At 37.0% G+C, this 27,108-nt stretch overlaps 1 protein-coding gene across 3 annotated transcripts in view; it reads left to right on the top strand.

The window, feature by feature from the left end:
* Window positions 1–3,530: 3,530 nt before the first annotated feature.
* The window catches only part of LOC121380576 (myocyte-specific enhancer factor 2A-like), a 128,677-nt gene continuing 105,099 nt past the window's right edge, over window positions 3,531–27,108 (top strand). The window contains exons 1-2 of one of the 3 annotated variants that reach the window (XM_041509457.1): window positions 3,531–4,319; window positions 4,708–4,899. The gene's annotated coding sequence lies outside the window, so the exon portion shown is untranslated. Of the gene's footprint in view, window positions 4,320–4,399; window positions 4,445–4,707; window positions 4,900–27,108 lie in introns of those variants that run through there. The other 2 variants (XM_041509481.1, XM_041509464.1) reach the window with 2 other exon arrangements.

Genomic DNA, 27,108 nt, shown 5'->3' with positions numbered 1-27,108 from the left:
CTCTCTGTCTCTCTGTGTCTTTCTCTCTCTCTCTCTCTCTCTCTCTCTCTCTCTCTCTCTCTCTCTCTCTCTCTCTCTCTAATATCTAAATAACAAAATATAGTCAATCGTACTTATAATTTTAGCCTGTTTAGTGCATTCAATAAAATTCATTATAAAAAAAAAAAATCAGTTTGAGAAATGCTAAACATGAGTTTTGTGGCATTGTTTAAATTGTTTAAATGGTTTTGACAAAGCTCCGAGATTTAATACAAAGCAATGAAATGTAAAACATTTTTCATTCACAAAAGTAGTTATTAATTATTAATTTTCGGTTTTATCTTTTTCGAAGACCATAAGAGTTTATTTTAATTAGAAGAAAAAAAAAAAATAATAAAGAAAAAAAAAAAAATATATATATATATATATATATATATTCAGATCTTCACATTCCGGTTAACTTAGTAAGTTTTTTTTTTTTTTTTTTAAATTAAAACTGTTTTAACAATTTAGGTTTATCGCTAAAACTATTTTGTTCCGTTGTAGCCATTATTATTGCTTTTGTTTATTTATGTTATTACATAATATCATGTGCGTTCGTGTAGCAGTGGCAGATCCAGAAAATCCATTTGGGGAGGGGGGCAATGACATGAGGCGGAATGTCAATGGAACTTTGGGGGAGATTTGGAGGGGATCGTAAAAAAAAAATGAAATTAATATATAATAAAATTATATCTGTCGCAAAATTTAGGGGGGATCCGGGCCCCTGACACCCCTCCCCCCCCCCCAGATCCGCCTCTGTGTAGTAGGCGCACCTTCGTGTATGCGTACGTATAGCCATGCTTGCACATATGCGTGCATGCGCGTATGCATGCGGGTGCATGCGTTTGTGTGAAATAAAACAATCTCCCATATGACTCAGTCATATCAACAGACACAATAAAAGTATAGCCATGCATTATTATATTTAAACATTACATCGAATTTAACACGAACCATAATATTAAGGGTATGTGCAGTCCTGTCTGTTGGATAATGCTAGTTGAAGATAGCAGTCTATAACTGTGATGTATGCAATATATTTAAAATATATCATTATAAGTGCCGTACTGTATCAACACATTAAAGGTACTAAAATTAGTAGAATAATTAACGAGTTTCTAGGTTGATATCTAGTAAACACATTTAAAATACATGTGTATCTAAATACATACGGGTGTTTGCTATACGTCTATGTCTAATTCGTATGATTTTTCAGAACAATATATATATATAGTTTTCAGATTGTGTGTTAACTGCATGAAAAGATACTCGTTGTAAACTCAGAAACCCACGTTGACATGGACGAATACACCATAGCATGTTATAGTAATACATTCATAGACATACATTAGATATTTTGTTTAGATATTTTGTTTAATGTCACATTAAAACCAAATTGCGTTTTCAAAGTGTGTCAGTATATACATATATATATTATTACAATGTATAATCAATTAAAGGGACATTCCTGAGTTTGCTGCAATTTTTAAGATGTTATCGACTAACAGACTTTTTAACGATTGTAATTACATATCAAATATATTTTTCTGCATAAAATATTAGTGGCTGTTTATTAAACGTGTTTCTGGTCGTTCTAATATTTGTAGTAGGTTAAATTTCATTTTATTTCCAAAAATATATATTTTTTATACGTACAAAACTATTTGAAGACAAAATCCAGTTTGAGCTTCTTATAAATATTAAGACGACCAGAAACATATTGAATATACAGACATTAATATTCTAAACAAGAAAATACATTTAATATGTAAGTTTAATCGTAGAAATATTTTATCAGTCAGAAACATCTTACAATGCAGCAAACTCAGAAATGTCCCTTTAAGTTTTTAATGTATTTCTCTACATTCCCTTATAATTACGTCATTGTGTAAATTGATGGATGTGTAATTTTTTTATCTAAATTTTTTTTTTTTTTTAAATGGATGGATCGATGGATGGATGGGGACAGAGACGGATGGGGAATGTATGTATGGATGGATGGATGTATGGATAGATGTATGTATGTATGGATGTATGTATGGATGTATGGATGGATGGATGGATGGATGGATGGATGGATGGATGGATGGATGGATGTATAGATGGATGGATGGAGACAGATGGATGGATGGGTGGATGAATGGGTGGATGGATGTACGCGTGTGTGTGTCAGCATGCATGCAATGGCGGAATGACGAAGGGGCTGACGGATGAATGGTTGGTTGGTTATTAAGAAGATTGATTGAAACGTATTTTATGGTATATAGTACAAACGTTTGGGCAAACTGTATCGAAATTAAAAGAAGTTGATAAACAAAAAATAACGTTTCGCACCTATCTGCAGCACAAATTCGCTTTTATCAAAGAAAAACAAAACAAAACAGTAAAAACAGTTAGAATAATAACAACAACAACAACATCTTTCTATAAATTTAAATAAAAGATTACTTGTTTAATTTTGTTTTGTTTCTTTGTTCTTTTTGTTGTTGTTCATGATGTTGTTGTTTGGTAACTGGTTTACTTTTTAAAATCATACAAACAGTTCCGTAATCTAAATCTGTTCAATATTTATTTATTTATTTATTTATTATTATTCGTATATTTGTGTTATCTTCTATGAACCAACATTCTAATTTTCTTTGACTATATGATTTCAAGATGCAATTAATATGTGAGATGACAACTAAATTTTAATTTTTTTTAAATATAATAATTAAAACAGTCACCAATAAACAAATAAAAGTACACTAGAGTGTCACTGAATTATTAACATTAAAACTATTATAATGTTAGTAAATAAATAAATAAATAAATAAATAATGTAGTGGCTTTAAATAATGGCTTGAAAAGGCACCAGGCCATATTAGTATGTACTATGTAATAAAATGATATTATAATAATAATGATAATAACAAGAACAACAACAAATAAATCAATCAATAAATCAATCAATACATCAATACATAAATAAATAATACATAAATAAATAAATAAATGAATAAATGAATAAATACAAACAAACAAACAAATAAATAAAAATGAAATGAAATGAAATGAAATAAAACAATACAATACAATAAAAAACAATACAAAACAATACAATACAATAATAATTATTTTTTTAATAAACTACTGAATCAATAGGACAATAATTACTCTCTCACTCATCCTGGCATTTCGTACCATCTTCGATGTACTGGCATCGCCCTGAGTTCCAGTGTTACGTATACTTCAATTTCTTGTATTTGAAACTCCTTTAACAGTACACTTAATATAAATATAAATATAATTAATTCATGTACATATTAAATTTCATGATGATAAAAGCTCAGAGATGGGTGCAAGTAATTAAATGTTGGATGTGCCTACTCTTCCCCTTAACTTAGAAGTGTCCTAAAAATTCAGAATATAATTAATGCACTGATTCCGTTTTAATGGAGACGAGAGAGAGAGAGAGAGAGAGAGAGAGAGAGAGAGAGAGAGAGAGAGAGAGAGAGAGAGAGAGAGAGAGAGAGAGAGAGAGAGAGAGTGTGTGTGTGTGTGAGTGTGTATTAAATATTGGTAGAACAAAAACAAAAAAAACTGCAATACATTTAATTTTGCCAGTGTGCTGTAGAATACTGCAGGTGCCCTTTTAAATTAAAAACAATTGTCGGCATAAGTCCACCCCAGTAACCCCTTCCTAAAAAAAAGAAATAAATCTAGCTTCCGTAACTAAATAATAATAACAATAATAAATTATGATCTATTCTTACTAATCCACTTTGACCTAGTGGCACAGACAGATACACGCAAATACATACAACAAAACATATAAAAATATCTAGTCCACGTGATACGTCGTGTCCCTGACAATGTATTACTACATTCAACGGTAAACCCCACCCCTCATCGGATTGGCGTTGCCAGATGACGTCAATTACGGGGTATTCCAGGTAGCGTGTAGCTATCCGAAAATCTGCAAGTCTGTCTTAATTGTGATGTACAGGCCAATGAAAGCATTTATAATATCGCAGAACACAGAAATGATTACATTCTGGCAGTGGAAGCGCGTATTACCATGTACGAAGTCCAACTAATCACTTTCCAGTCGACGGCTCGTAACTGGGGCATTGATGACGCAAATACGACAGCGCACATAGCTACCTAAGTAGCGAGTGCTCCGCGAGAGAAAGTAGCGCTTCCGAAATTATCTACAGGTCGAAAGTGATGTAAAGTTAGACATTGTCGTTGGCGAATCGGAATAGGAAATACACTATTTCTGGCCTGGTGAGATTCGTTACCTTGTGTTTAGTCTGGTAAGGTTGACCGCATTTCGCGCATCGATAGCTTGATATAGGCCCACTATAAATACTGAGGCAGTGTATTTTCCTTATCCCAAAATAGCACGAGTTGCAGATTTCCACCTTATACCATCTCAGTGGTTAGTAAAAATAGAAACCTTAGAGTTATTTTCGTTCAGTTCATGGATTTATAGCGGTGAAATGTATTTGGTGTAATGTTTGCACAATTGTATTCTTAAATTAGAAATAGTGTCGTAAGAAAGTATGAATGGAATAATTCCAAGTCACTAGGTCTTACTTATCCTACGACCGCCGTCTTAATTTTTTTTCTTCTTCTCTCCGATATTACGGCTAAAGTTATTTTTTTCTTTCGCTTATTATTATTGTGTGTTTAATATTTCAGAATGCTGGACCGTGACATAAATGCGAAGGGAAAGCTACAAGTGACACAAACGATTAATTGTTACCATCAAGAGTTTTGCCTGGACTGACGGATATATACCAAACGATTCGTGCGTTCTCTTCCTCGATGGTATTTACATGTTACCTATGTGAGGAACTACACTGCCGCCAGCGCTAAGTCAGCACCAAGAAGGTAGGTTTCTTATCTTAATTATCATATCTGGTACAATATCCTTCTTTACTATAAACTGTATTACTTTCGAAAATGTTACGTCACTAGGTGTTTGCAGTTTAGTACAGTAATTTTGCGTCTTTCCCCTCCCCCCTTTTTATTTTATTTTATTTTATTTATCTTGTGAGGCAGCCGATATTTTAATTAATTATTTTATTTTATTTTATTTTATTATATAAACTAGTAACATTCTAACGAAACGTAGAGAACATTCCATGGTTTTATTTTTGTCGTATAACACTACAACGATATATACCATAGCGGGCCTGATGAATAGAACTACAAATACAGAGTTCATTTAACTTCTCATTCATCACAAACTCACAATATTCTTTCCCTTTCCCCATACATCAACTAATTTATTTCCTCCCTGGCCTTTCTACTAGCGACCTGTCACAAATAACGAGGTAGCCTACATTTTGTGATTGAAATGAATATTTTTGTCAGTAACAGAGTAGTTAAACGGCGTATCAAACAACACGGTCATTGACAACATAATTTACATACTGTGACAATATTAAAGTATTGTGTTACGGTACCATATCACAGTTATTTAAATTATTAACACATGTTTGTAGACCCTAAATGTATATATAGGTTGGAAATGGAAGCTTTAATAATTAAAAGTAGACACTGTGCTGACGTTTGTACGTGGTTAATAACATTCTGCCACTGACGTCTAGTGAAAATGCTAGTAAAATATTTAGTTCCCCGACCAGTAATGCCGTGATATGTATTTGGGGGTAAATCGACCTTAAAACGCTGTTAGGTTAGCCCTTGTCGGATTGCCAGTGGCAATGACGTCAGAGACTGCGTTGTCGTCATTAGCAACGCATCGCTTTGGTACAATATCGCCTTGGTGAGCAGGCAAAAATTGACGTTCGTAGCCGTTCGTTCTCATTGACTCGAATTCGCAATTATCGATATTTTTCTACCTAAGACCAGACTGCGTACACAGCCGCGAATCTATGTCGCTTACACAGACTCGCAAGAAAAAGGATCGCATGAACATTGTGTATTGTTACATATACACGATCTACTGTTATCAAACGTAATCAGCAGAAAATATTGGCCTCGTGCCAAAACCGTGGTCACTTTCTTTTGATATTTTACCGCGCCCTTTTTTTTTTTTTTTTCTGGTACGGCGGATCACCGTGGTTAACCGTTATGAGCTCATTAGAGTAATGAACTGGTAAACACCTCGTGCAATGCAATGCACAGCGGCGTGCGGGCACGCCATTTCTTATTACTGGCCCGGATAATGCATTCACTCATTTATCACCGTTTTATTTTTGTCACCTTATTTGTTACCGTGTGCCAGATTTAGCTGGCAACTCTTATTTCGTCAACTCTTGTTTTTCAATGAGTAGGCCTATTTTGGTAGCTGTTTTAAAAAAAAGAGCAGTGTGGGGGTGTTTTGTGTTGATCAAATGTCACAAATCATGTGATGTTATATAACACGACAAGAACAATGTAAAACATTGTAATGTCAGTGTTATTTTACCCCATGCTTTATTTCAAAAGTAAGACGTTGTAATGTCGGTGTTAGTTTATCCCATGTTTATTTCAAAAGTAATTTTAGACTAAATTGTTTCAGGTCGTTAGTAATTTAAAACAATGATTATCACTGAAGTTCGTTGGGGGTGGGGTGGGGTTGTTAGCGAAGGTAACATTTTTTTTTTTTAAATGTTCATATTAGTACAATGTTTTAAATTTAGTTTATTTTTTTAGAACATTGTTTAAGATTTTATTTTGTTTTAATGGCAAGTTCATTGTTCTTTAATTACATTGATCCTTTTTGCATATAATATATATAAAACACACACACACACACACACACACACAGGCACACACACAATATATATATATATATATATATATATATATATATATATATGTATATATACACACATACAAAATGATTTGGCACAAGAGAGAGATGGGGGGGGGGGAGTTTATGCAGAATTGTATTTGCCATTTTTGTTATATAGGGAATTGTCCATATTTACAATGTTTACCCCAACCCAAACTCCTGTTTCATAGGCATCAGTCATCTAACAATTTAAAACAGACATTCCCATAGTTGACAGACAAATTAATATATAGCTAACCCCACCACCATCACCAGCCCCACTCCCACCCACCCTAGCAGGAGCGTTGGAAGCAATTAAAAGTTGGTATGACCATGAAAGCAATGTATATGATATCTACACTATGCTTGTACCATAGGAAGAGAAAAAAACACATTCCTGGCCCAAAAAGTGGTACAGCCATGGCCATACCAGCTGTACCGCTTCCGACGCCCCTGCCTAGTGATTGGCATCTTCCGACACCACCGGGACCGGCCTCGGTGGCGTCGTGGCAGGCCATTGGTCTACAGGCTGGTAGGTACTGGGTTCGGATCCCAGTCGAGGCATGGGATTTTTAATCCAGATACCGACTCCAAACCCTGAGTGAGTGCTCCGCAAGGCTCAATGGGTAGGTGTAAACCACTTGCACCGACCAGTGATCCATAACTGGTTCAACAAAGGCCATGGTTTGTGCTATCCTGCCTGTGGGAAGTGCAAATAAAAGATCCCTTGCTGCTAATCGGAAGAGTAGCCCATGAAGTGGCGACAGCGGGTTTCCTCTCAAAATCTGTGTGGTCCTTAACCATATGTCTGACGCCATATAACCGTAAATAAAAAAAATGTGTTGAGTGCGTCGTTAAATAAAACATTTCTTTCTTTCTTTCTTTTCCGACACCACCGGTGTATTTGTTACTCTGGAATTGTATTGAAATTTACAACTTTTTTTTGGTTGTAATTTACAACATGGAATGATAAAGGCAACCAAAATAGACCTTGATACAGCAGTACAAATGTTGATAAATCGGGACAGTGTTTACTTTAAGGTAAAATAACGCACCCGATCTATAATGGTCTGTTTATACTTAACATTTTTAGACCTATTTCTAAATGAAAAATTTATTTCTGCTTGAAAGTGTATAGGGTATTACAAGTATATATGGTAGACAGTATTATATATCTTAATTATGTTATCTGTTCAGGGCCCATAGAGTATATTTGAAAGTTGGTGGTGGGGATGGGGTTGGGGGGCATGGTTAATGTGATGGCTAAGGAGATGGAAATCTGAGGGCCTAAAGGGTGTGGACCTGTCTTGGAGGGTTTAGGGGTATGGTATGCTTCATTGAAAAATGTTTGAATTTCAGGACATCATTTCCAGCTTCCATAGCACAATAACGGTAAAGTGGAGCTACCATGGCTCTCCCCATCTCTCCCCCCCCCCCCCCTTCTCGTTATGGCACATTTTGCACTCATGATACTACATTTAATGTTAAAACAGATAGTTATTTATAAACAATATTTCATGTAATGAAAATTCAAGACAGGTACCGTGATTACATATATGTCTGTTTAAACAGGCAGATCACAGGATGCTAATTCTGTGGCTTCTGCTACAATTTTTCTATCAGACACAATAATTTCCATGAGATTGGCCCATTTCGACATCCATATTTACTGGTGAAATTTGGGTAATCATTAAAGCCCTGGAAGAGATGAAGAATTCATGTGCAACCAAATATATTATTTTACAGACTCACTTTCGTGTCTCCAAGCTCTACAGTACATGAAATTGGAGCACCCCTTGGTGGGGATGGTGATATGAACCTGTGTCTTCTTATCTTTTACCAATAAAGATGTCATATTGTGTTGGGGACCAAGCAATGTTGGCATTGAGGACAATGAAAAAGCAAATACAGCTGGCAAGTCTGCTTTGAATTTGCCCCTGCCAATGTCAGTGTCCCATTCAGTGATTTTAAACTCATATTAACCACTATGTCTTATGATTAGGATGGTGCAGTCGCAAACAATGTTCATTCTGTCAAGCTAGTGGTCCTTGGAGAGTGGCAGTCCTCCTACAGGCGGTGCAGGAATAATGAAGTAGTCTTGTGCTGTGCATACATATTTGACACATTCATTTATTTTAAAGTACCCTCCTCCTCAGTGTGAACATTGTCAGTGTATACTGACTACCACATTTTGATGGAAGGAAGGAAGGAAATGTTTTATTTAACGACACACTCAACATATTTTATTTATGGTTATATGGCATCAGACATATGGTTAAGGACCACACAGATATTGAGAGAGGAAACCTGCTGTCGCCACTTCATGGGCTGCTTTTTTCGATTAGCACCAAGGGATCTTTTATATGCACTATCCCATAGACAGGATAGCATACAAGTTAAACTTTGTTTTGTTTAATGACACCACTAGAGCACATAGATTGACTAATCATCATCTACTGGATGTCAAACATTTGGTAATTCTGACATGTAGTCTTCAAAGAAAACCCGCGACATTTCTTGTTAGCAGTAAGGGATCTTTTAAATGCTCTTTCCAACAGATAGGACATCACATACCACAGCCTTTGATATACCTGTCATAGGGCACTGGTTGGGACAGGAAAATCTCCAAAGGGTCTGGCCAGGAGGTTTGATCCTATGACCCAATTTACAGGCACCTCATGCAAGCACTTTACTTACCGAGTCAAATCCCGCCTATGTTTGGGACAACACCAAAAAAACAAACAATAAAAAGAACCCAATTACCTCTTGATTCCGGTCGGGCTGCTGGTGCTCTCTTGCGCCTGCCAGTGCAGGCAGTTCCTTCTCTCACCCACCCCAACCCTTTCCAGTCCTAGACGGAGGACCGGCTGAGGCCGGCACTTGTGCCCATGACAGGTGTGCGCTAAAACAGCTTGCTCTGAATGTGCATGTTAAGCCATAATATTATGACCTGACCTGACCTGACCTCCACAAAAAAAAAAAAAAAACCCCAGTGGGTCCTTAGAGCAGATCAGTGACCTGTTCAAGAGGCCAAGTGCTCATGAACATTTTAACTGGTACCATCATCTTCTATCACATTACATTTATCTAATGTTAGATGCAAAAACCAGTCTTTAGCTTGTGCCTGTGATCATGGCCTCAGACCACAATTAATTTCCCTATATGTTTCTATATAGCCTTAGTGGCTATAACATTTTTATTAATATCAGCAGGCCCGTGAAGTTTTGTATGTACCTTTGCCTGCATGTGGGACACATACCCTGAAAAGGACAACCCCTGTTGTCCAGCTCTTTCTCCCAGCATATTGGTTTAAACAGACACACCCTCTAAACCAGGCCGGAGTACACCCATTTTACACAAAAAGCACTACTTTTGCATGGGCCGGAATTACCACAAACAAGTCTTCAATGTCAACAAGTTACACATGTTTACAAACTACATGCTATCCCCTGTCACTTCAGTCAAACAGTTGCCACTTCATAGCTGTCTGCCATGAAATAATCACAGTCAAACAGCAGACTACTTGCGCGGTCAAATTTCCGGATTTTGGACAACCAAATGGGAAGATAACTGTAATCTGAGGCCATCATCTCTCCCCCCCCTCCCTCCCCCCCCCCCCCCCCCCCCCCCCCCCCCCCCGAACATGCCTCCATGCTGTGACTTAAGTGTATCACCTGAGGCAAACGTTCTATCTACCACCGAGTTTGGCAGTCTCACACAGCAATCAAAGAACAGATGCGTGCATAAGATCTGTGTGTTTGGTACATTTCTATTATGTTGTGTTTGATTTTATCTATAAAACTTGAACTTTATCTACCGGTGTGTATTCATGTTTATATCATATGTGGGGGCGGAACATAGCCTAGTGGTAAAGCACTCACCTGATGCGTGTTTAGTCTAGGATTGACCCCCATCAGTTAACTGGCCCATTGGGCTATCTCCCGTTCTAGCCAGTACATCACGACTGGTATATCAGAGGACTTGGTATGTGGTATCCTGTCTGTGGGATGGTGCATATAAAAGATCCTTTGCTACTAGAAAGAAAGAAATGTTTTATTTAAGGATGCACTCAACACATTTTATTTATGGTTATATGGCATCAGACATATGGTTAAGGACCACACAGATTTTGAGAAAAGAAACCCGCTGTCGCCACTACATGAGCTGCTCTTTCCGATTAGCAGCAAGGGATCTTTTATTTTCACTTCCCACAGACAGGATAGCACAAACCATGGCCTTTGTTGAACCAGTTATGGATCACTGGTCGGTGCAAGTGGTTTACACCTACCCATTGAGCAAACCCTTGCGAAGCACTCACTCAGGGTTTGGAGTCAGTATCTGGATTAAAAATCCAATGCCTCGACTGGGATCCGAACCCAGTACCTACCAGCCTGTAGACCGATGGCCTAACCATGACACAACCAAGGCCGGTCCTTTGCTACTAATGAAAAAATGTAGCACGGTTTTCCTTTCTAAGACTTGCATGTATATGTCGAAATTACCAAACGTTTGACCAGCTTGATGATGGTGATTATGTTGAACAGTGATGGCAAATTGTGAAATGTGTTAATTTGTGCAAAACTATAATATTTTAATAAATCAATGTGCTCTAATTGTATCATTAACCAAAACAAACTTTAACTTTTTAATTTGTATATCATATGCTGTCCGGGCTGTGTGTTCAGTGAGTCGGTCAACTGCAAAAGAATGCTGTAAATGTTCTTAATTGCTTAACGACCTCAATGTCATTGCCCATCATGTCACCAGGCCCGCGCTTCATGCTTCATGCTCCGCTTCATGCTTCATGCTCCGTGCTCGCTTGGCTGCCCATGTTTTTCAGGCAGGTCGTGCTTCAGTGAACACCTTTTGCACCCACCCAATTTATCATGGTGACACAGGCGAGGTTTGTAAGTAAGAAGCGCTGGCAATCTGACACTTTATTATTCACCTTGACGGACATTAGCATACATGTGACTGTCTTCGTGTATACCGAGGTGGGTTTTTTCTTTGCCCGTCACCATGTCATATGTCTTACCATGACCTACAAACCTAGTTCATGTATACATCCAGGCAATCGGAGAGCCTTTTGTAGTATTGTTACCTTATCTTGTGCTGTAAGTGAAGAGCGTACTAAAACCAGTATTAGAGAATCATAAAAACATTATATATGAATACCACTGACTTGGCAAATCATTACCGTACATGATTAAGTAGGCCTTTTGTATATCTTGGCAAATAATCATGTGCTACTTAGCAAATCATTACATTACACACTACCAACTTTAGCAAATCATTACATTATGTACTAAAAGTCTTGGCAAATCATTACATTACGCACTACCAACTTTAGCAAATCATTACATTATGTACTAACTGTCTTAGCAAATAATTACGTTATATACTACTAGTCTTAGTAAATCATTACATTATATACTACTGATCTTAGCAAATTAGAACATTATGTACTACCCATCTTAGTAAATTATTACATTATGTACTACCAATATTAGTAATTCATTACATTATATACCACTGGTATTAGCAAATCATAACATTATGTACTACCGGTACATGTCTTAGTAAATCATTACATTGTGTACTACCGGTACATGTCTTAGTAACTCATTACATTGTGTACTACTGGTACATGTCTTAGTAAATCATTACATTGTGTACTACTTGTTTGATTAAATCATTACATTGTGTACTACTTGTCTTAGTAAATCTTTACATTGTGTACTACTTGTCTTAGTAAATCTTTACATTATGTACTACATGTCTTGGTAAATCTTTACATTGTGTACTACCTGTCTTAGTAAATCATTACATTATGTGCTAAATATCTTAACAAATCATTACATTATGTACTACTGCATGGTCTTAGCAAATAATTACATTATGTACAGTTGTACTACTGGACTTCAACTCATTACATATGTACTACACATCTTAGCAAATTATTATATTATATTTTTGTACTATTGGTCTTAGCAAATCAATACATTATATACTACTGGTCTTAGCAAATCGTTACATTTTATACTGTTGTTAGTAAATCATTACATTATGTACCACTGGTCTTAGTAAATCATTATATTATATACTACCTGTCTAAGCAAATAATTACATTATGTACATATTTTATAATCATTAAGTAAGATAGTGTTGCCCATTTGTTAACTTTCTGCACATGCTATGCCTGTAAGATGTACATATATACACAATGTTTCACACAAAAAAAAACCTATATATGGCCCTATATATATTGTCATGAACACTGCAAGAATAAATGGGTATACTCCCTCTACCTCCCAGATTTATCCCAAATTTACAAAATCATTAAATTATAAATTTAAAAAAGAAATAAAAGAGAGAAAAAAATCTGTCTGAAGAAATATTCTCATGCATATGAATGACAATTGCATATTAAATAAAAGTATATATATATGAATTTATTGGAAATGGATACCACACTCACCAATTTGTTTCCAATCAGATCGAGCTATATGGGCCTCATTTAGTAGCTGTAATTGAATGTATAGATTTCTCAGTGCTACTGTGTATCTTGACCTACATAGTTCAATAAAACCTTTGCTGCTGATGGAGCTAGAGTCTGGTCAGTCCTTATATGGTATAACATGAATGCTGTGTGCTGTAGAAGGGCAGGATAGAACATATCCAGCCTCAGTGGTGTCGTCACATAAGTCTTGTAGTCGTAGGTACCGAGTTCCTTCCACCCAGAGTGAGTTTTAACAACTCAATGGTGTCGTCACATAAGTCTTGTAGTTGTAGGTACCGAGTTCCACCCAGAGCCAGTTTTAACAACTCAGTGGTGTCATGACATAAGTCTTGTAGTTGTAGGTACCGAGTTCCACCCAGAGTGAGTTTTAACAACTCAGTGGTGTCGTGACATGTCTTGTAGTTGTAGGTACTGAGTTCCACCCAGAGCCAGTTTTAACAACTCAGTGGTGTCGTCACATAAGTCTTGTAGTCGTAGGTACCGAGTTCCACCCAGAGCGAGTTTTAACAACTCAGTGGTGTCGTGACATGTCTTGTAGTTGTAGGTACCGAGTTCCACCCAGAGCGAGTTTTAACAACTCAATGGTGTCGTGACATAAGTCTTGTAGTTGTAGGTACCGAGTTCCACCCAGAGCGAGTTTTAACAACTCAGTGGTGTCGTGACATAAGTCTTGTAGTTGTAGGTACCGAGTTCCACCCAGAGCGAGTTTTAACAACTCAGTGGTGTCATGACATAAGTCTTGTAGTTGTAGGTACCGAGTTCCACCCAGAGCGAGTTTTAACAACTCAGTGGTGTCATGACATAAGTCTTGTAGTTGTAGGTACCGAGTTCCACCCAGAGCGAGTTTTAACAACTCAGTGGTGTCGTGACATAAGTCTTGTAGTTGTAGGTACCGAGTTCCACCCAGAGCGAGTTTTAACAACTCAGTGGTGTCATGACATAAGTCTTGTAGTTGTAGGTACCGAGTTCCACCCAGAGCGAGTTTTAACAACTCAGTGGTGTCATGACATAAGTCTTGTAGTTGTAGGTACCGAGTTCCACCCAGAGCGAGTTTTAACAACTCAGTGGTGTCGTGACATAAGTCTTGTAGTTGTAGGTACCGAGTTCCACCCAGAGTGAGTTTTAACAACTCAGTGGTGTTGTGACATAAGTCTTGTAGTTGTAGGTACCGAGTTCCACCAAGAGCCAGTTTTAACAACTCAGTGGTGTCATGACATAAGTCTTGTAGTTGTAGGTACTAAGTTCCACCCAGAGTGAGTTTTAACAACTCAGTGGTGTCGTGACATGTCTTGTAGTTGTAGGTACTGAGTTCCACCCAGAGTGAGTTTTAACAACTCAGTGGTGTCGTGACATAAGTCTTGTAGTTGTAGGTACTGAGTTCCACCCAGAGTGAGTTTTAACAACTCAGTGGTGTCGTGACATAAGTCTTGTAGTCGTAGGTACCGAGTTCCACCAAGAGCCAGTTTTAACAACTCAGTGATGTCGTGACATAAGTCTTGTAGTTGTAGGTACCGAGTTCCACCCAGAGCCAGTTTTAACAACTCAGTGGTGTCGTGACATAAGTCTTGTAGTTGTAGGTACCGAGTTCCACCCAGAGCCAGTTTTAACAACTCAGTGGTGTCGTGACATAAGTCTTGTAGTTGTAGGTACTGAGTTCCACCAAGAGCCAGTTTTAACAACTCAGTGGGAGGTGTAAGACCATTACACCCTCTTCTCCTTCACTAACCATAATGGTAATCCATATCTTATTACAGAGTAACACCAACTCGATTTTTTTTTCTTTCTTTTTTCATTCTTTTCTTTCTTTCTTGCTTTCTTTTCTTTTCTTTCTTTCTTTCTTTCTTTCTTAATTTCTATCTATCTATCTTTCATCCTTTCTTCCGTCCTTTCTTTCTTTTCTATCTTTCTTTCTTATTATTTTTTTAGCTAAAATAGAACTAGGTCCATTTTGATGGGTTACATATTTTGTGTGACACCTTGAGGTTGATAACTTAATTCTGCTCATCTTGTTGACACACTAGGCGTGAACTGGAACAGCTGGCACTGGTGTTTCTGAGAGCTCTAGTGTGTCTGAGTTGGGATCCCGGCAAAATGAGATGGTTTGTAATGGCAGCACTAATAAGACTCACTAGAGGAACTTGTCTGGTATGTGGCAGCACAATGCAATGTTATTTACTTCCAGCTTGGCCAGACGTCACCGTTTACAGGGTTGCTGTCACATAGACTCCCCATCACTCCCCAGAGAGTATACTGGTAGTTAAAGGAGAGTCAATTTTAGCATGCAAATTTCATTTGGGCTATATCTCATTCAAGCCAGTGCACCACGACTGGTATATCAAAGGCCGTGGTATGTGCTATCCTGTCTGTGGGATGGTGCATATAAAAGATCCCTTGCTGCTAATTGGAAGGAGTAGCCCATGAAGTGGTGACAGCGGATTACCTCTCTCAATATCTGTGTGGTCCTTAACCATATGTCTGACGCCATATAAATGTAAATAAAATGTGTTGAGTGTGTCGTTAAATAAAACATTTCCATCATTCATTCATTACTACAAATGTATATAATGTCATCCCATTGGTCCAGCCAAAGCAACTTCAGTTTGTTTATTTACTTGATGAATGTAAAAATAATGTCAGGTAATGTCATATGGTTGATTACCTGATGACGTCACTGTAGCTTGTCTTATTGAATGTTATTGTTTAGAACCAAACAAATTATTGAAAATAAAGTATGAACTTTTAGTGTCATTTTTAGCATATACGTTTCAAATTTAGTGATAAGGATTGTCTGTTATTTCTTTTACATTCTTTTGGTTATGAAAAAGAAAAAATTCATCCACAAACATATACAGTAAAACTCTTTTAAACCGGACACCCTCAGCGCCAAGTAAAATGTCCGGCTTCAAGAGGTATCCAGTTTAGAGAGGTTATTTTCTGTACTGATTTTTAAAAAAGGACCGTGGAAAATGTCCGGTTTTGGAGGAATTCCGGTTTACAGAGGGTCCGGTTTTCAGAGGTGTCACTGTGTATTCGTGAACAGCTTTACATCGATTTTTTGTTTTTACATTCAAGTGAGGGATTCAAACTCCTTTACCCCCTCCACTCTCCAAATTTGTACCTAGATATGTAGTAGTTCCTTTCTTTCCCATATGTAAAGTTGTTAATAATCTGCCATTTGTTCCACCAATTTGACCCTGGTGTGTGATAAACTGAATCTTAACTCGTAGCCCATTTAATAATAAACTGTGTGTTGTGAAACATGTGATAAGATTACGTTGGGAAGTCTTTAACTAACAGTAATACACTTGATTAATTCTGGACGTATATTGCACTGGGCTCCTGGTTACTATCTGCAGTGTCGGGCTGTGGAAACACCGTCAAATCCCTGGCGGGTTTTTAACAAAGATGACTTTGTAAGAGAGGATATGGAAACACCAACAAACACAGAGCCATATGTGTTTTATACAGACGTGCATTTACAGGGTGCACACCACCAAATCAGTTCCCACAGATAACCATACTAACATATTTGGCTAATGTAATAAAGCTGCTACATGCAGCCTTTCAATCAACGTATGTATGTATGTACATACTTATATACAAGGGTCACGGAACGGGGTTTTGCAGGGTCCATGCCCCCCAGTTTTTCCTGTTATTACGACAGGAAAGATGGAAATGCTATATTTGTATGCTTGAAATTCAAAAGGTTCACTCAGAGGAGAATACACCCCCCCCCCCACCGAACTTTCTCTGACAGGTCCATGCCCTGGGCCATAGGACTGACAGTGCCCCCCCCCCCCCCCCACCCCATTTTCAAATCATACTGACATTGGGCCCCTCCCACTTTCAAATACCGGTACACACTGTAACCCCTGATATACCAGAGATAACTACAACACTTCACCCTTAAAGGTGCTATTTCAAAGTTTCAATAATGGCAGTTACCACAACTAATATTTATTAATTTATGCCTATAAAAAAACCTACAACCAAATTTTGCTTTGAAACGTAAGATAACTCACATTAACTAGTGAAGTTTATACCTTAATTATATGCCTATAAAAAAACCTACAACCAAATAATTATATTTACCAGTACTAGTTGAACATGTTTTATTTTAGAGGTGAATCTTGAGAGTGTGTCACTCACATTAACTAGTGATGTAACATAGATAACTCACATTAACTAGTGATGTACCATAGATAACTCACATTAACTAGTGATGTACCATAGATAACTCACATTAACTAGTGATGTACCATAGATAACTCACATTAACTAGTGATGTACCATAGATAACTCACATTAACTAGTGATATACCATAGATAACTACAACACTTTACCTTTAAGATTCAAAGAAAATGAAAGCCCAAAATAATAGGAAGCATATACCCATGACCATCCTAGTTCTTCACATAAATTGTTATCCTAATTTTAGTGGCACTACACATGTTAATCACAATATAAATGTTAATACAGATTATATATATTGGTTACCCAAGATTTTAAAAGACTCTCCCTTAACTTTACCATAATATAATATCAACGGTCATAGTATGGAATATCCTGTCTATGAGATGGTGCATAAAAAAGATCCCTTGCTACTAACGGAAAAATGTTGTAGGTTTTCTCTCTAAGACTATGTTTAAAATTACCAAATGTTTGACATCTAATAGCTGATGATTAATAAATCAATGTTCTAGTGGTGTCATTAAACAAAACAAACTTTAACTTTTTTTTACCATAATATATTGCACCACCACCACCGAGACTGTCGTCCTGCCGTTTATAACTACACAGCATATATTAATCTTATCACACTGCCAAATGAACCGTGGTGCTATAGCCGATGATGAGGCACCATTCAGTAATGTAATTATACAAATGATTGTGAATTATACATGCTTCATTAGTCTGGCCTGTGTTCAGCTCGTCACATTGTGAACACTTGATCACCTGCCTTGGAACCAATTGTCTGCCGCTTTTCAGTTTATATGGATTCATGCAGCGTTGCTTGAACATGATTGTTGAAAATGTGAGGAAAAGAATCCTCAAATAAAATGGGAATACAAGCTGCCCAGACTCGTATCCACGTGTCTGCAGAGTACAGAAACATGTTTAATTAATAATTATCTCTCTTTTCATTCGTAAGCTTTGTGAAAAGAAGTAAACATACATAAGTTATGCGACTCTCTACTTGTGGAGCCAGTGGAGCCAGTGGAGCCAGTGGATCGAATAGTGGTTTTGTTTGTCACAAACAATTCAGCTGATATAATTGTGTTATATTCTGTCATGCATTAAAAATAATTTTAGTAGGCATAAACAATAATCAGATTCCATCCAACCCACCAACCCCAACCTATTTAATCGAGACCCTCTGTAGACCAGAATTCCCTTAAAACAGGACATTTTTCATGGTCTCTTTTTAAATATTAGTACAGAACACAAACTCATTATTTAACCGAATACCTCTTAAAGGGACAGACCCTAGTTTCAGCCCGTAAAAATGGACACCAAGTTTAGTTAATCTACAATTTGGATAAAGTTAAAATTGGGTGAAACATGAGTCTGTGATTTTGAAATGTTGAAATACTCCCTAAAAATAGACAAAAATTTGACTCCATAACTGTTACTTATCAGATGCACATGTGTTTTTAAAAATATGAAAAATTCATTTTGTGATATTAAAAACACCAAGATGACCTAAAACACTTCGAATGTACGGAAATGGATAATCTAAACAATAAAATCGAAGTAAAGTATGATTTCAGTTATTAAAAACGGCTCTAATAGTAAAAAAATATGCCTTAGTGTTTAAAAACTAGGGTATGTCCCTTTAAAACTGGACTTCTCATGGGTGTCCAATTTAGAAGGGTTTAACTATATATATATATCTTTACCAGTTATTACTGTATTACAAAAATTTTAAGTCACAGCTGCTGTCATTACCAAAGTTTGTACATTTCTGTTTGGCATACAAATATATTTTAAGCTTCTACAAACATCAGTATGATTTGCCAAACAGTGATAATTTAAGCCATCATTTGTAAATAATGTGTGAATGAATGTTATAAAAGCTAGCTGTTGTAGCCAAAACTATTTTACACTAATTACTACAGATTCAGTGTCTTTAAATTCTGTTATGATTCTTTCTTTTTTATACATTCTTAATTGCTGTATACTGTAAATCAGCAAATGTTAGCGAGTATAAAATATTAGTGGATTAACAAGTCCATACAAAATGCTAATATTTCATGATACTAAATTTAAAAAGACCTACTAGACACTAATCTGAATTTTTGTTTTGCAATTCTTTTGTTGGTGATTAACCCTATCTGTGGGATGGTGCATATAAAAGAACCCTTGCTGCTAGTCGAAAAATAGTAGCTCATGAAGTGGCGACAGCGGGTTTCTCTCTCAATATCTGTGTGGTCCTTAACCATATGTCTGATGCCATATAACCGTAAATAAAATGTGTTGAGTGCGTCGTTAAATAAAAACGTTTCTTTCTTTCTTTCTTTGTTGGTGATTAACTGGATGCACAACAATGGTTACATGCTGTCGATGATGATAATAATAATTAGTTAGCATGCATATTACTGCATTTTTCTACTAAATTTGATTATATGTAAATTGCATAACGTCAAAATATATCCAAAGTATTCTTTTAGCCAATCCTACAGCTTTTTCTATCTGTTTTGTTAATGTCTGATAATGCCGACGTCTATATAGTTTTACGTTGTTAATACGTTATACATGTCTCTTATTTGGATTTCGCTAAATTTTAACATTGCTAATATTTTATGATTTACAGTATATACCGTATGTTCATAATATGCAAATGAAGTAGTGTTACTGCATGATGTGAAAGGAAGGAAATAATTTATTTAACAACACACTCAACACATTTTATTTACGGTTGTATGGCGTCAGACATATGGTTAAGGACCACACAGATATTGAGAGAGGAAACCCGCTGTCGCCACTTCATGGGCTACTCTTTTCAATTAGCAGCAAGGGATCTTTTATATGCACTATCCCATAGACAGGATAGCACATACCATGGCCTTTTTAAGTGAGAAATAGCCCAATGGGCCCACTGACGGGGATCGATCCCAAACCGACTGTGCTTCAAGCGAGTGCTTTACCACTGGGCTACATCTCAGCCCTGATGTGAAAGCTACATGTACTAATTATCATTGCCATCTAATCAATATATATTCATGTTTGTCATAATGAAAGTTTATATGATTGAGCTTCGTTGACAAAGAACTAATTATTTAAACATCAGCCATCTCCTGAATATTGGTAGAAGGCTCCCTGGATACTAATATTATTTCCAGGTGAGAAATGTCATATAAAGAGAACATTTGGACATATCTAAAACAACAAGCAGAATGTTAATAAATAATAAAGCACAATAATGCAATGTGAGCACAGAACCATTTACCATATTCCTTTTATTAGTGAGTATGAGGTGAAATGAAAGGAATATTTTAAGAGTTCATTTGCAAAACGTAATATATCCACTTACGATGGGGGGGGGGGGGGGGTTGGAGGGGGGGGGGTGCCACTAAAAAAGCGCTCATTACTTGAGTTAATTTTTTAAAATTATTTTCCAGTTCAGTATTACAAAACGTAATTATGATTAAGTATTGATGTAAAAGAATGAAAGAGTAGAATTAAATATTAAGCATTAAGAAAATAACTGTCTTTCAAACTGAGTTCTTAGAATGAAAGTCGGCGTGCTCAGAAGCCACTAAATATCTTCTTTTCTTTTTGATCATTCCATAAAAATAACTCGCAAATGTCATTCGCGTTTTGCATATTTTTATTTTTTTATTTTATTTCTTTATTATTGTTTTTTAATTCACAAAATATAATATTTGCATTAAAAAAAAATCTATAATCAAAAGTGATTATTTGCCATATATACTAATAAACGACTATAGAGAATAGTAAACTGAAATGGCTTTTTTCAATAGGTACGTCTGCTTCATAATATGAGTTGTCTGTATTCTGTTTATAAAACAAGCTGTTCATGTGTATAACATTATGTTTAATATTAGATTGCACAAGGTCTTAGTTCATGGCTGTAGGAACTGAAAATCTTGAGACATCTGACTCTCATATAGGAAATATAAATAATATCTTTTTATAACATCTTCCTACTGGTTTCTTATTGGTCAAGTGCTGCTGCTAACAAGTCTGCAAATTGACGCCAACCGGTTGAGTAAACATGTTATTTATAAAGTTTATTTCCAGTAGTTGGTTAATACCAGTGTAGAATTGCTATAGGGTGTCGTTTTCTAAGGAGAAATTTCTACGTATTTGAGGTAGTCAGTTTTAAACATTTTTCTTCAGGCATATCTCGTGTGTGTGGGACTATATAAAAGTGGACAGTCCTTATATGGGCATCTTGCTGATCTCCCTTCCTCACCCACTCGATGTTTCTCTCTATTTTTATTTTTTTTCTATGTTTCATGCATTGTATTACAACCACAGGGCTTGAAACTCGCCAAAAAATATGGTGGCCCAAAAAATAATAAAGGATGTTGGCAAATTATGGTAAGAGAACCACAATGTGGAATACAAATATTAATAGTGGCTTTTATGTTATAGCTCTAAAGAAGATCACTCACATAATATTATTTCTACGCCAGTGACCTGCCTTTGAAAAAAACAGGCATTGTAAATTCGGCCCTATATGTTTAGTAATTTAAGTTTCACAGTGTAGGCGAGTTAATTTCCATGTTTATAAATATAGCAGCTACTGTAGTGGGGGTGAGATCTGATGTGTCTTTATGTTAAAGTCATAGCCCTAGTTTCAGTGTGTGAAAATGGACACTAAGTGGGGTTAATTTACCCATAACCCACTTGGATGAAGTTACAATTAGAGTGAAACAAGAGTCTGCATGATGTTCAAATGGGGAAACACCTTTACACATAAACTAGATAACGTCTCCATAACTGTTACTTCTCTTAGGTGTGTGTGTGTGTGTTTTAAAATAAAAATAAATGCATTTTGTGGTATTATGGGGTGGGAAGTAGTCCAGTGGTAAAGCGTTCGATTGATGTGCATTCAGTCTGGGATCGATCCCTATCGGTGGACCCATTGGGCTATTTCTCCCTCCAGCCAGTGCACCACGACTAGTACATCAAAGGCCGTGGTATGTGTTATCCTGTCTGTGGGATGGTGCATATAAAAAGATCCCTTGCTGCTAATCGACAAGAGTAGCCCATGAAGTGGTGAACAGTGGGTTTTGTCTCTCAATATCTGTGTGGTCCTTAACCATATGTCTGATACCATATAACCGTCAATAAAATGTGTTGAGTGCATCGTTAAATTAAAAAGAAAAGAAAAAAGAAAGCATTTCCATAACAGTCCTCAGAGGTGTATGTTTGTTTTAAAATATTTAAAAAATGCATTTTGTGGTATTATAGAAAACCCAGGATGACCAGAAACACTTGAGAGGTACAGAAATGTATAAATCTAAGCAATGACATCTAAGTAATGTCAGATTTCAATTGTCAAAAAAGGCTAAAATAGGGAAAAAATTGCTATAATTTTTAAAAACTAGGGACTATCACTTCAAGATATTGGACATGTATTTAAATTCTTTCCAACTTAAATTTTATTATTTTTATATCAATATTTGTTCTATTTCTTACAGCAAGAGAGAACATAATTTTTTATTCAGATTGTTCGTTTGACCTTCATATAATTTTTAGAGGTCATCAAAAAAGCTACAGATCTTATTTCTTTAAAATAATTTTCATTAATACTAACGTGCGTGACAAAACAACATTATTTCATGAGAGACATAAACGTTATAATAAAATAAATTGCTGTATGTCATTATTATTTAGTTTTTGTGTAGGTAAGGTGTTTCATTCGATTGCCGAGCTAGTGTCAAGTGATATACATGTATATTCACTTGTGTGAACTTGAGGTTATTGCATTAGTGATATGTTCTCCTCTGTAGACATTAGACTAACAGTAACATGTTCAGACACACTAACTGTATTTCTCAGTCCATTCTCATCTATTTACATGCTCATATCCAATTAAGGTTCAAGCACGCTGTCCTGGACACACACCTCAGCTATCTGGGCTCTCTGTCCAGGACAGTGGGTTAGTGGTTCGTAGTTAGTGAGAGAGAAGAGGGTGTAGTGGTCTTACACCTATACCCACTGAGACGTTCAAACTCGCTCTGGGTGGGAGCCGATACCGGGCTGTGAACCCTGTACCTACCCGCCTTATGTCTGATGGCTTAACCACGACACCACAAAGGCTGGTACAGTATTTCTCAATCCATTCTAATCTCACGCCCTATAGTGAACATGATTTACAGTTTTATTGTTTTCACCTCTCATAAATATTACTCTGTACTGCATGACTGTTGAAGCTTCTTATATAACCTTATGTATGACCTTCTCAGGTCATTAATATTAGAATACAGTTATAACTGCTTTAACTACCAAATCTTTCAGGCAGTGTTTTGAGAGTATGCCTTAATATTCCAAGTTGGCTAAGCTGAACAATATTCAGTAGCCAATTACTAACATAGTGACTTTTTTATATTTTGAGTTTAATAAGGTGATTGTTTGCCATAGGTTTTGACTACGCCTTGGCTTTCTGCACTTACATCAGTTATGATTGTGATATGTCATCATAAAAATTATTAAAAAAACAGACAGTAAAACTGCAGGGGAAAAGGATTCTTTTGTTTTTCCTTTTCCTGGTTCATTGGTAAATCTACCCAATAGCTGATGTAGTTTTCATGCTGGAGTGTTGTTAACCATTGATTGATTCTTTCTTTCTTTTTCTTTCTTATTTTCCTTCTTTCTTTCTGTTGTTCATGCTTTTTCTCTGTCTATGTCCACCATCTCTGTCTTTTTTTGTCTCATTTTTTCTTTCTCCCCCCCTCTCTCTCTCTCTCTCGCTATCTCTCGCTCTCTTGCTCTCTCTCTCTATTCTCTCTCCCTCTGATCCTATCTCATTCCCTCCCTTCCTCTATCGCTACCTTTGATCCACTCCCCTATCGTCCCCTCAATAATCCCCACCATGCCAACCACTCTCTATCTAGATATCTATATCTCTCTATCTCCCTCCATACCTCCCCCTGATCTCTATCTAACTTTAGCCCTCCCTCTATCCCCCATCCATCCCCTCCCATGCATCTCTAGCTCTCTCTCTCTCTTTCCTCTTCTCTCTCTCTCTCTAGCTCCCCTATCCCTCCCATGCCCCTCTCTCTCTACCGACCTCCCTCTCTCTCTCTCTCTCTTCTCCCCTTATCCCTCCCATGCCCCACGCTATTCTCTCCTCCCTCCCTCCCCCCTTTATCTATCTCCCTTTATACCTCCCTCTCTCACCTCCATCCCTCTCTCTCTCTCTCTCTCTCTCTCTCCTCCCCCCTATCCCTCCATGCCTCTCTCTCTCTCTCTCCCTCCCTCCCTCCCTCCCCCTTCCTCTATCTCCCTTTATCCCTCCCTCTCTCCCCTCCATCCCTCCCATGCCTCTCTGCCTCTCTCTCTATCTCTCTCTCTCTCTCTCTCTCCTATCCCTCCCATGCCTCTCTCTCTCTCTCTCTCTCTCTCTCTATCCCTCCCTCTCTCCCCTATCCCTCCCATGCCTCTCTCTCTCTCTCTCTCTCTCTCTCTCTCTCTCTCTCTCAAACCCATGGATAGCAAGACATTTTTTAAATGTAATATGCACACTTACATCTGCCCAAAGAGCTGTTTAAACTTACTCTGGGTGGGAGCCAGTCCTGAGACATGAACTCAATACCCACAAGCCTTAAATATTAATCAGTGAAACTGATGTGACCAGGAAGTGGTAGCTGAACCAATAACCAATAACCAATTCCTTGATCAATCACCTACACCATACTGATTACCATGGCCTACTTGGATATGGGTCACTGTACATATAAACACACCAGATTACAGATCCAAATTGAACCATTTTTCGATGTTCTAAAGAAAAGCCCACTCAGTTCTCAGTTTTTTTGTAAATAATTTCTATGATGGATTGCCTTCAAAGACATTTCTCAAAGCATTTGCTTGGCAAGTATTCACGAGTGCGTGTTTGACCAGTCATTGCTATTTCACACCTGACTGGGTAAATCAATGGTCTGGGATAAGATGAATTCTTCCACACTAACACAGTGCACAGTAGGCTGGGCCTGATCCAAACAGGAACTGCTGTCTCTCACGACCTAGTGTCTCTCTGGAACTACTGTCTCTCACGAACAGTTGTATCTCTAGAATGGCTGTCTCTCACAAATGGTTGTATCTCTGGAACTACTGTCTCTCATGAACAGTTGTCTCGCTAGAACTGCTGTCTCTCACAAATGGTTGTCTCTCTGGAACTGCTGTCTCACGAACGGTTGTCTCTCATGAACTGTTGTGTCTCTGGAATGGTTGTCTCTCTCCATCCACCCTTCCTTTCACCCATCCATCCATCCATCCATCTATCCATCCATCCATCCATCCATCGTTACTGGTAGGTGGATCGACAGCTCAGAATATAAAAGACAAAAGTTGATGCCATTGACAAGGATAGCTTTGATGTACAGATTTACCCTAAAATATAGTCTTAGAGAGAGGAAACTCGCTACATGTTTCCATCAGTAGGAAGGGATCTTTTATATGCACCATCCCACAGACAGGATGGTACATACCACAACTTTTGATACACCAGTCATGGTGCACTGACTAGATTGAGAAATACATGTAGTTCAAATTCGTGACATCAGACTACATTTGAGACAATCATGATGGCGTCATATTAACGATGGAGCTGGCTTTAGAACTGTGCTTTACTATAAATATCAAATTCGTGACATCAGACTACATTTGAGACAATCATGATGGCGTCATATTAACGATGGAGCTGGCTTTAGAACTGTGCTTTACTAAATATCAAATTCGTGACATCAGACTACATTTGAGACAATCATGATGGCGTCATATTAACGATGGAGCTGGCTTTAGAACTGTGCTTTACTATAAATATCAAATTCGTGACATCAGACTACATTTGAGACAATCATGATGGCGTCATATTAACGATGGAGCTGGCTTTAGAACTGTGCTTTACTAAATATCAAATTCGTGACATCAGACTACATTTGAGACAATCATGATGGCGTCATATTAACGATGGAGCTGGCTTTAGAACTGTGCTTTACTAAATATCAAATTAAAATGTTATTTTAGAAGTGTTATAGGATATATAAACTTCACTACTCGTGTTTTTTAATATGTAAAAATATCAACATCATCTAGTTAATTGGTATTTGTCTTGGCAGAGCCTCGACATATACCAATTAACACAGACCCAGTTGATATTTTTTAAATTAAAAAACAATCGTGACAAATTCTCAATATTTGACTCTGAAACGATGCTAAAAACTGATTTTTATCCAGACACCTCCATTTATTACAGACATCAGAATGAAACAAAAAATTATGATAACTGAACGTGAAGCAATGAAACACTTCTTTTGTTGAGTTATTTCAAGATGGGTGAGATTAAATATATTTTGGATCAAATTTACGAATCCCGTTTTTCTTAAACTTACTTACTTACTTACTTATACCCATCGTCCCTTCTGGGACATAGGCCATTGACTACAGTTTTCCAGAGTTGTCTGTCCTGGGCTCAGGTTTCAAGCTGCCTCCACCATGTGTTATTTGGGTGGCCGCTTTTTCTGTTGCCTTGTGGGTTCCATGTCAGAGCCTGTTTTTCTTAAATACAGGTGTTTAAACTTTGTAAATCAATGTGGTTAC

This window comes from Gigantopelta aegis, chromosome 2 (genome assembly GCF_016097555.1).
Source record: "Gigantopelta aegis isolate Gae_Host chromosome 2, Gae_host_genome, whole genome shotgun sequence".
Taxonomy (NCBI): Eukaryota; Metazoa; Mollusca; class Gastropoda; order Neomphalida; family Peltospiridae; genus Gigantopelta; species Gigantopelta aegis.
Note: the sequence above shows the minus strand (reverse complement) of the source record. Positions and strands in the feature narration are given on the sequence as shown.